General features: G+C 44.2%; 1 long non-coding RNA gene across 1 annotated transcript; it reads right to left on the minus strand.

Moving 5' to 3' along the window:
* Positions 1-9,678: 9,678 nt before the first annotated feature.
* LOC118002042 lies at positions 9,679-11,216 on the minus strand. Its single transcript, XR_004676927.1, has 2 exons — positions 11,164-11,216; positions 9,679-10,506 (listed from the first exon to the last, which is right to left on the minus strand). It is a non-coding gene; the product is annotated as an uncharacterized LOC118002042 (long non-coding RNA).
* Between the last annotated feature and the right edge of the window lie 724 nt (positions 11,217-11,940).

Consider the following 11,940-nt stretch of genomic DNA (forward strand, 5'->3'; position numbering starts at 1 on the left):
TGTCAAGGTCACGCAGCTGACCTGTGGTGAAGGGATCTCATCCAGGCAACTGCTCAAGCCTGCACTTTTATTTAACCACAGTGAACAAATGCCTCCTTTGCAGATATCTCAAGGCCATCTACCTGAACTTGGGCTGCATCTCCCCACTAATGTACGCAATCCATGTGGTAGTTTTTCCTTCCTCTCCCTAAAAGCTACTAATAAATTAAATTGGTGGTGGATCTTACAACAGAGGGTATCCTAGAAGAAATCAGTAACTCTCCTTGGCAGGATTAATCATATCAGCGAGTCATACCTTCGTAAAAACTATTTTAACAAGACTATAGTCCCTCTGGCATGGAATTTGGACAAATTCCTAATGGAGTTGGGATTCTGAATTAGAAGGGAGCCCTTCTGGAGGAGGCAGGGACGGAGAAGTGACCAGAAGTAAGAGGGGAGCCGAAGGAAAAGAAAGCACTGTGTGTATGGGGGTGGTCAGAGTTTCTGCACACCTTCTCTGTAATGTGTGCATGTGGGAGTACACACTTGGATTACACTTACGGCCCACGACACATCTGGCGTGTATATATTGATTACGATGAATGCAGTTTGAGTTATCTAATACATTTCTCTACACCTTTTGAGATAGTGATACCCAACCTAAATTGTTCCCAAATGGCTTTTGGAGATGAGTGCCCTTGAGGACAAAGCACACTTCACAGCTTTTCCCTTTATAGATGGAAAAACAGAGGTAAGAGAGTCGGGCTACTTGTTCAGGAGATCCTAGGGGTTTTAGTATAAAACTAAGAAGACCATTATAACTTTATTCTCCCTGCTGAAGAATTAGCATTTTCCTGATTAAGTGACACAGAGACCAGAGACTGAAATAACAGAGTCTCAAAGATGAGAACTGAGTCTACCCCAGGGTCCAGATGAGGTGAGAGACAAAACAGGAAGCGTCTGCGCTTACAACACAAGGCCTTGGCCGTCACCCGCATGGCCTCCATGGGTTCAGCTGCGTGGGTGTGGGAGAGAAGCCTGGAAAATGTGCCCCAGGTTGGCTTTGGAGAAGAAGATCATGTACCTTTTTTTCTTTTTTTTCTGACTGTTCAAATTCTGGCAGATTCCTACTTTCAGACCCATTAAAATTCAGGAAGGAAAAAAGGAAAAAATTGAAGTAGGTTTCAAAGAGGGAAAAAAGACAACAAACACACCCATTCTTGCAAAAATAAAATTCTACCCCAGAAAACCTTTATGAAAATGTTTTTGAACTTAGAAACAGAAGGGGGTTGGAACACGGATGGAGCACAGTCCGTGAAATGACCATTAAACGTGGTCTTGCAGCTGGCTCCCTTGAGTGGGCGCGTTCGCCTTGTTCAGTCCTCGGAGGGAAGCCACGGCATCCTGTCCCCGGGAGGAGACTAGGTAGAACCCAACTCTGTCAATGGGCTAGATCCCACTGTGTGTTAATGTGGTGAGGGGGTAGTGTGGAGAACAATTTTTCTAATTCACTGCCTCAACGTGAGAGCCTCCCACTCTGGAAGTTTCCTGGCCGACCCACCCTCCGGTGCAACCAACAGTCCCGGCCAAATCCTTCCTTCAGTCTCAGATTTCGGTTATATGAACTGTGCTAATCAAACAGACTCCTTCCAATGCAGAACAGGGCAAAATGGCCATTTGCACCAACAGCAAGTGGCTTATGTAACCAGAGCCCAATACGCAAGTTCGAAGAAATTTGCTCATTCAGGTGCCTCTGGTGCGTGCGGCCGGCAGATTCCCTAGATCTGGTCTCAGTGACTAAGGCAGGACCCTGTTGAGGCAGCTTTTTTTCTTTACCCCAAGAAGTCGGTCCTTCCCGCAGCCTCTCTTCAGGTTAAAGGCGCCCATTGTTTGATGCACTTTACACCGCCATACAGATTCTTATTCTTTACAGAAAATGGATTTAGTATTTTTTTTCTTTTTTTTTCTTTTTTTTTAATTTTTAAAAATTTTATTCTTATGTTAATCCCCATACATTACATCATTAGTTTTAGATGAAGTGTTCCATGATTCATTGTTTGCGCACAACACCCAGTGCTCCATGCAGAATGTGCCCTCCTCAATACCCACCACCAGGCTAACCCATCCCCCCACCCCCCTCCCCTCTAGAACCCTGTTTGTTTCTCAGAGTCCATAGTCGTTCATGGTTCGTCTCCCCCTCCGATTTCCCCCCTTCATTTTTCCCTTCCATCTTTTTTTTTTTTTAACATATATTGCATTATTTGTTTCAGAGGTACAGATCTGAGATTCAACAGTCTTGCACAATTCACAGCGCTTACCAGAGCACACACCCTCCCCAGTGTCCATCACCCAATCACCCCATCCCTCCCACCCCACCCCCCACTCCAGTAACCCTCAGTTTGTTTCCTGCGATTAAGAATTCCTCATATCAGTGAGGTCATATGATACATGTCTTTCTCTTTTTGACTTATTTCACTCAACATAATACCTTCCAGTTCCATCCACGTGGTTGCAAATGGCAGGATTTAGTATTTTTTATAGCAGGGTTTTAACCGATGGGTTTTATCTCCTGGTGGTATGACTTCTTCTCGTGGCACAAGCCGTACACGCTCAGAATTCTAAAGTTTGAAAAATTCAGAAGAGGGGGCGCCTGGGTGGCTCAGTCGTTAAGCATCTGCCTTTGGCTCAGGTCATGATCCCAGGGTCCTGGGATCGAGCCCTACATCGGGCTCCCTGCTTGGCGGGAGGCCTGCTTCTCCCTCTCCCGCTCCCCCTGCTTGTGTTCCCTCTCTCACTGTGTCTCTCTGTCAAATAAATAAATAAAATCTTTGGGGCGCCTGGGTGGCTCAGTTGGTTAAGCAACTGCCTTCGGCTCAGGTCATGATCCTGGAGTCCCGGGATCGAGTCCCGCATTGGGCTCCCTGCTCGGCAGGGAGTCTGCTTCTCCCTCTGACCCTCCCCCCTCTCATGTGCTCTCTCTCTCTCATTCTCTCTGTCTCAAATAAATAAATAAAATCTTTAAAAAAAAAAAAAAGAAAAATTCAGAAGAATCGGAAAATTAATTCCACTCCCCGGAGCTGGTTATTTTTAGCATTTGGTGTATATCCTTCCAGTCTTTTTTCTATGCATATCATATACATACACACACACATGTAACATACAGACATATCCACATATTGAAGATGTGCATATATATAATATTGAAATAAATAATACATTGTGACTATCCTGAGCATTCTGTTTTGAAATCTGCTTTTTTACCCAACCTCATCATCATCGTCACCACAATGATCTCACCTTCACTCTCAATTTTAGGATTTGCCAGGAATGTGCCAATTGCTTTATCTGCCTACCTTCAGTTATCCTTATAACACCCTACGTCAGGCCTCATAACAACACTATGAGGCTGGTATCATCATCCTCACATAGCCACTGAAATTCAAGGCCTCTGAAGTCTGTGCTCTTAAGCACAGCCTTGTATCTCACTGCTATTGAAGACTTTTCTAAGGAAGGTTTTTAGCGGCTGCTTGGTAGTCCCATTGTATTCTATGCAACCCACCCTCTAGTTCAGACTCTTTAGGTAATTTCCATTTGGGGAGCTATCATAAATAATTCTGGGAGGAACATTCTCTCATATAAATATTTATACTACTCTTCCTATAGTATAAATTCCAGAAATGGAATTTCTGGGTCAAGGATATGCCCATTTTGATGGCTTCATACTGCCAAATTGTTTTCCAGAAAGGTGAAATGAATTTTCACTCCCACCAGCTACTGCCCAAGACTCTAACCAAAGTCATTTAATAATTCTTTTAAAGCATTTAAAGTGAAAGAAAAAAGTCTTTCTCAAACTGCTTGCCTAGGGAAAGTAGAATACATATAGAAAATGTTTGATGATCCACCTACTTTCTCACTTACTACTACAAAACTTCCAGAAAAGAATCTTGGAAGGACTAAAACACAACTGTTAGTTGCTCCTGGGCTGATGTGATGGGTTCACCTTCAATCCCCAAAATACAAGCCCTAATTTTTCCCCTTTCCATTTCCCGCTGCCCTGCGATCTCCAACTACAGCTTCTGATGGCCAGTCCTCCAAGGGCCGGTGGGAAGAGGTGGTCTTTAACACCGCAGCAGAAGGGAACCTGCTGGAGGGGGAGAAAAGGGGCTCAAGTTCCATGCTGTCAGCAAAAAGCTCCTATAAACAGAGTGCAATACATTAAGCCCTTGCTGTTAATATGCTGTCTAGACTTGAAAAGATTGCTTTTCTCTCTGTCTTCTAAACTTTGACTCTTGGCCTTGTGTTTGTCCTTGTGTCTGTACTGGACTCAAGCATTCCTTCTCTCCTGGAAGTTCAGTAGTGGGATTACTTGCCACCCAAGCTACTGCGGCAACTGAGTCCAGACATGATCCTAGCCACTTCTCCACCATGAGGTAAACGAAAAGCTTGGCAACACCTGACCCATGAGGCAGAAAATGCAGGGTGTACCCCTCCTTCTGGCTTCAGGGTAAAATGATACTCCCTGCAGAAATTAGAGCAGACAACCCCTTTGTTGGCTGTGGATGGAATCCCAGAAGGTATTTGAAGGAGGGTTAAGAAGAAGAGTCTGGGGCGCCTGGGTGGCTCAGTTGGTTAAGCGACTGCCTTCGGCTCAGGTCATGGTCCCGGAGTCCTGGGATCGAGTCCCGCATCGGGCTCCTGGCTCGGCGGGGGCCTGCTTCTCCCTCTGACCCTCTCCCCTCTCATGCTGTTTCTCTCTCTCTCTCAAATAAATAAATAAATAAAATCTTTAAAAAAAAAAAGAAGAAGAGTCTGTGAGCACCGCACTTAGGGATAGAAACAAGTTGTTAGCAAAGTGATTGTCAGGCCTTACGTTTGACTATGTTTTGCTCGGAGATGATTCTTCCCTTCCACATCACCAGGGTTCCCAGTGCCCTCATGCTAACATCTGGCTGCTCAAGTCCCTCTCCAAGACATAGTATTTATTAGGCACTTGCTAAATGCTAGGCATTCCTATGCACTATCCTAAAAATATTCTCATTTACTGCTCACAGCTGCAGTCTGATGAGGGAGGTACTCATTATTGTCATCACTCCTATTGTACAAACAAAGAAATGGAAGCAGTGAGAAGTTCTAGAACTTGAAACTCAAGGAGTGATGGCGGTAGTCTGATTCAGAATCACATGATTAACCACTCTTCTATACTGCCTGTCGATCTAGAGGTTTTTTGTTGTTGTTCTAGATTTTTCTTCTCTGTCACCAAAATAAAAAAATCATTGTCCTCCCATTCCACCTAGACCTTGCTGAGGTGGCTAAGTTAATCTGACAAACAAATTTAGTCTGCTCATGGCTGATTCTGGGCCAACATTACCTGTCTCGGTAAATGCATAGTTCACTAGAACATTCCCTATGCTATTAGTGGTGGTAGCCAAGGGTCTCTGAGAAAGATGTTGGGGACAGTGGTACTAGGATGGGGTAAGGTGTAGTAGGTAGAATATTTGTGAGTAGGGGAGCCTCTCCCATTTGCCAATGGCTCATTCAGCATACAGGACAAGACAAGCCCTGGATATGATAATTAGCCTCCATCAACAGTGACCAAAAGCTCAGATGTTTGCCTACATGGCTAAGAGAACTCAGAATCTAACTCAGAAGTCTCAGAGATGACCATTGTCCGCCAACCAGTGCCAAACACCATGCTTTTTGGGAACCACATAATTTCACGGTCTATCCACAACATCCAGTTTCCCGGCACATTTTTGTGATTAAGGAAAGCAAAAAGAGTATGACATGGTTGCCCCACACAAATCTATCTCTCACCCCAACCTGGTATAAACCAATTGAAATATCACAGATCCGCATCAACTTGTCACATCCATTTTATTTGACTAGACCCACAACATCCCACAAATACCTTTCCTCTCCTGACTCTCTTTGGGCCAAAGCAGTTTGTGGAAGAGAAAAGATGACTTGCTGAAGGGTGTGGCCAAGGAATAATATAATCTTTGGCTTGAAGATGTATGTTTTGGTCTTGGGCAAATATATTTAAGAGTTTAATGAGTCATGAAGGTAGTGCTGACACTTGGAATAATATTTTTCAGCTCTTTAGGATGAATAACGCAGAGCCTGGCTCAGAGTGGAAGCCAATAAATGCTTGTTGGTTGAAAGAGTGAGTGAGTCCTGACAACCTAACATGGTATACAGAATTCACCGCAGTTGAGAGAGTGCTGTAACAGAGACGAATCTTTAGCAATGTCTTGAAGGAGCTGCCAGGCTTTTGTAAAATGAATTTTCATTTTATCAGTTAGTTCTGCAAACCCTATCTGTTGACCTCGGTATATTGCTTCTTTCTCATTGAAAACATCCCCCGCTCTTGAAATTATATTTCTTTCTTTCAAGAACCTTGATATTTTTTCCTCACAGTAGGCTGTTGAGCTTTGTTTATTTTTACAAGCTGAATTTAAAGAAGAGGACACTTTTGGAGTTACTGCGGCAGGACCAGCAGACAACACCTGCTCATCTGCAGATAGGACGCTGGTTCTCAGAAGCCGGGAGAGCTCATGAGTGCTGTTTACCCTACCACGTGCTCCTTGCCCTGTGATGGGTTCACGGGCGCCAGAGGGGAGTTTCGTGCTCCACTGTCTTTATGTCACATCTCTGGCATCACGGGCTGTTCCTCTTCAGTCCATCCCCTGCAGCTTACAAAGCTGTTGGCAAGATGTCCTGCTGGGGCCTGGAATAGTCCTCTCCACTTGGCAGGTGGCAACTCTGAAGTCTCAGGAGGCAAAAATGAATTTCCCAAGCCTACAGCATGGGAGGTAGAGGTAAAACAGCACTAGGTTCAAAGATTTTTATTTCCCAGCAGGAAGCTCCAGAGCTAGAACTACAAAACACACATGCAATTACAAGCCTGGGTGCATGCTTTTCCTGCAGACGCCGGCCATCCTGTGAGCCACACACTCTTTTGCAGGACTCAGATCAAAGCAAAATCCAATGCAAAGCCACTGAAATTTAATGGAGAAAGCGTTTTCCTGGTGCATACAGCACTAAGGTATTCACCCTTGTAAAAGCTGGTTGGAGGCAGGGGGGTCCCTATAACAGCCTGATTAAATGACAGAGTGAAAGTCCAGTAATCTGGTAAGTGTACGAAGTGCTTCTGAGAATGTGCGAATCCTGTCAGGAGGTGAAGTCCTGTTTGGATCCACTGAGGGGAATAGTCTTAGCACAACGTTTGGTGCTCCTAAGGGCCCCGCCAATTTACCAGATACAGAATAAGAAACGCTGTAGGCCCCCTGGAGTGTGGCTCCACTTAGGGACTTGCTTCCAAAGAGCAGAGTGTGGGAAAAAAGGGGGAAGTTAACTTCACAATAGAGAAACCGGGCACACTCCTCCTGAGCCAGGTGATCAAGGTCAACACCAACAGTCATAAGTCATGGTAACCGCAGGTACCTGCTGATACGCTGTGATGAGAATAGCAGTACACCTCCCAGGCTCATCATGAGAAAAACACCGGTCAAAACCCCAAAAGAGGGACATTCTACAAAATACCCAGCCCAGCACTCCTCCAAACTGTCTAAGTCATCAAAAACACGCAAAATCCGTGAAACTGTCACAGCCAAGGAGAGCTGAGATGACATGATGACTAATGCAGTATCCCGGATGGGGTTCTGGACCAGAAAAAGGACATCACTGGAAAAACTAGTGAAAGACGAATCAAGTGCGGAGTTTAGTTAACAGAAACATGCCAACATTCATTTCTTAGTGGTGACGAATGTACCTTGGTGCCGTAAGATAATACCAACGGAGGAAATGGGGTAAGGAGTCTATGAGAACTTTTGGCATTATCTTTTCAGTGTTTCTGCAAATCTAACACTATTCAAAAATAAAAAGATTATTTTTAAAAAAACGGGTGGAAAGTGAAAATAAACAGGGGCACTGAAAGGATATATAAGAAACTAATAAAAGCAGTTACACAGAGTGCGTGGGAGCACAGGTCGGGGTGGGAGTTAGATTTCTCAATGTATTTTTTTTCTATCATTCTGAGTTATGGACCATGTGAATGTATTTCCTAGCTTCGAGAGAGAGAGAGACACGCTCTAGGTCTGCAGCCTGCTGACACATACTGAAGGAGAATAACAATGACAAAGATGAAGCTTACTAGGCAAAATGTTAATTTTTTAAAAATATAGCTGGTGTACTAAATGAGGGCCAGACATGTGGGTATAAGGTTGCCAGTTGCCAATGCTCTCCCCTACAAGGAGCTGCCCGTCCCCTACAGACGGCTGCCCGTCTGCACTGTTGGATTGTGAGTGTGAAGTTTTGAAAAAGCAATTTGGCTCTGAGGGGCCTCCGGAGGGTTAGCTCTTTTGCAAGCCTCTGGCCCTTCCTTTCTGGGTGCTGACTTTTCCAAGACTGTTTATGACAGGCAGGGCCTCTCATTTGCTCGGCTGCGTAGATACTGAGTCAGACAGGAAGGGTAGGGTTGTATATTATAGATCTGAGTCCTCATAAATAAATTCAGCGGCAGAAATCGTGCTGTATAATGGAGTGTGGGAAAAGAGCAATAAAGATCAGGCAATAGAGTCTTCCCAGGAGGCTGGGGAGGAGGGCAGCAGTTGCAGAGATGCTGAACTTGGGCCAAATGGCAGGAGCCAAAGATGAAGTTGTAGGCTGCAGGCAGTGGAAATTGTGCTAAGCTCATCTCAGCTGGGATCTCAAAGGCAAGACACGCTAGGCCGTCTGAAAGCTAAAGAAATGGGTCACAGGGGAACACTGTCACTTCATTTAAAGTCCAAACCAAAAGTCAAACCTTTAACCTACACACACCCCACCCCCCTTCTTGTTCCTTTGATGTCAGCCATTTTAGGGAGCTTGATGGTGGAGAGTGTCTGGAATCTGAAGATTCAGACGATCTATTCTTTCTGTATAAAGTCTCCCCTGTTTTGTAGGATTCCTGCTCCTTCTACCTGGATCCCTTCCTGCATTGAAACTGTTTAAATGGGTAAGACTAAAAGACCTCTGGGGTCTCTCCCACTTCTAAAAGCCTACAAAATATCTTTGTTTAGAGGGAACTGGATTTCGGAGTATAACTCCCCGAGGATGATCTCAGAAGACTAAGTTGGACTGGTTGGTGCAAAATTTAAAAAAAAAAAAAAAAAAAAAAAATGAGAGTCGCTGGCTCTGTTTTAAAAGTTAAAGGAAAAAAAAAAACAAAAACAAAAAACAAGGGTGTCCTGACAGGCTGAAATACCTCCCGGGCTTTCCAGGTCTCCTAAATGTTATGGGTGTGAAACTGGCCACTGGGAATAAAATGTGGAAACAGGAATAGATTAATTAGCTGAACCTTTGAGGTTCAAATTTCACGAGCTCATGAGAGCTCTTTGGTCTTCTGAGAAGACAGAATATAGGCAAGAAGCTGAAAGCTTTTTGTCCATGCAGAGTTTATTTTCTCAAACACTGCTTATCCATTCTAAAACTAACAGTTTTTGCTGAAAGACCATCTCATGAAACATCTCAGGTAGAAGCAGAATATTTTATGCAGTCCTATCTCCCCATGAGGAAATCCATCCAAAGCTCAAATGATTCACACACAAAAAAAGTTCACAGAATTGTTCATGTCTGAACTCAAAATTCTCGGGAGACACGTTAGCTCGTTTGATAAACCAGAAAGAACAGTGTTTTTGTGCAAGTATTTTTAATACAGGAAATATGAGTCTAGTCCGTATCTCTCCAAGTCCATGTGTATGAATGGGTTTTGAAGTAAAATACCACTTACTGCCTTAAAACATGATTAAAAGAAATACACATGAGGTTACTACCAGTGAAAATGCTTCTCTGATCTATACCATGCTGAATAAATACCAAAAATGCACACAATCTAATAAGGATAACAGAAATAAGCATGATGCTAAGCAACAAAGAATCATTTCAAAGCTCTTTCCCTGTGAATATCTTTTTCAATGGTCCTGGATACACAATTTCATAATTAAAACACAACACCGCACATTAAATTGTATAGCAAAGAGCACTGCCTATGGGAAGACTCAGAACCAGTCTGACAACTTTTCTGAGATTAGAAAAGGAGAAAATATCACTTTACAGAATCTACTTTTCCGAAGGCAGCATCAGCACTTCGTTGGGAGGAGGGCAAGACCAGACAGTGCTGGGGACGGAGTACTGTGCGCTGCCTCCCCCTCCCATCTTGGACCCCAGAGAACTCTTAGCTAATGAGGCCATGGCACCAGAAGACAATCTCTGCGGACCATTTGGATTGTAAATATTCCCCCAGGCTACCTTTTAGCAAAAAGTCACTTGGGGAAACAGGAACCTGAAATCCTTACTTCTCCCAAAGGGTGAATGTTTTAGAAAAGGATCCTACAAGGCTGCAGCAAGAAGGAAGAGGAACGGAGTCTGGAGTGCCCGGTTTGGAGGAAGGATGCCGCCCTCCTGAAGAGCAGGAAGCCCCCGAAAGCTGCTGCAGAGGCCGCTCTTCAGCCGGCACTGAGGTTCTCCCGTGGAACGGCAGGTCCTAACCTGGAGACAGAATCAGGGTGGGCAGAATGTGGGCCGTAGTAGCTCAGATCTCAGATAGGTGGCGCTCTAACACGCCTCCGTTCGGCTCGCAAAGAAGAGCAAAGGCGAGAGGAGAACGGTGGGCAGGCACGTGGGGGAAGTGAGATGTGCCAACATTTTCCTGAGCAGAAGATGAGGGCAAAGAGAAAGAGACACTTAAAACAATAATAAAAAATTTAAAAGCAGAGCTAATCACGACAGTATCTGACACCCAAACACAATCCCAGTGATTTTGTCTAAACTTGTGGCTTAATAATGTTAATTTAATGGAACATCTCTAGAGAAGTAGCATCCAAAAAGACAAGTTCTAGGAAATAAATGTCTCTCCTCCATTAGGGATCTGGAAACTGGGTTTCTCTCACTGGTAGCTGGTGGGTTTTTCAGCTGCTGCCTACCGGCACCCCACCTTTTCTTTGCCTCTGTCCTATTTTCCTTCATTTCTGAAAGCCTCACCTTTGTCCTAAATTTTAAGCTCAAGATTCATTTTTTTAAAAAATGACCTGCCATTAAGCATGTAATTTTTATAAATGTCTGCCCAACACTAACAGCACCAGGTAATAAGATTCAAATCCCCAAAGCAACATTATTCTGCCAACCCTCCCTTTCCCCCAGACTTACCGGAGTGTGGGATGTCTGCCAGGGAAATACCATAAAATGTGGGAACAGGAATAAATAAAAATAAAATCTTATATTCTGTATTTTTTCCTGCTTTGTTTTCCTTTTTAATTTTATTCCTTTTCTTGCCCTCCTTTTCTCAGACAATTGTAGTATTTCTTTTTACCTAACTTTGTTTCTGCCTCCTGGGTTGATGATGCTAATATATCTACCCCTACCGTATGGATTTTCTGGGCAAGCGGGTTGCCTGCACCACTTGAACAATGTCCTCCCTTGCTTTGTCTTACTGTATCTTCTGTATGAGTTAGTCCTGCCCAGTCAGGCTCTTTTTTGTCTTTTGTGTTCTGCACCATGATTCTCTCTCTTGGTTCCCTTGTTGGCTCTTGCAAATTCTACCTTGTCCGTCACCCTCCCAGCATCGGCTTCCAGTCACTGTCTGTAAGGCTTCCCCCATTACCTGCTGCATTTCTTGAGAAATCTCTTTAAACTTCAAATGCCCTATCCTTCCTAACTGGCATGAGAGATGATTCGGGGTGTCCTTTTCCTTTACTCCATTCTAAGAAGCTTTGAGTATTGTTTTTTCCCTCCTGTTTAGTCCACTAGCTAGATCTCTGTCTAAGGAGATCATAAAAGTTCCCTTCTCTGGTGGACACCTCCTAGCAGGACTCTGCCTCATGAGAGAGGAGGAATTCTTAGTGTGGGGGGGTGGGGGGGTGGGGCAATCAGGAGCACTCATCACTGGCATAGTCATTGCAGGGTGGGGTCCATGTGCGTGGAAGT

The sequence above is a fragment of the Mirounga leonina genome, unplaced genomic scaffold (assembly GCF_011800145.1).
Source record: "Mirounga leonina isolate KUSES-001 unplaced genomic scaffold, KU_Mleo_1.0 Mir_82, whole genome shotgun sequence".
Taxonomy (NCBI): Eukaryota; Metazoa; Chordata; class Mammalia; order Carnivora; family Phocidae; genus Mirounga; species Mirounga leonina.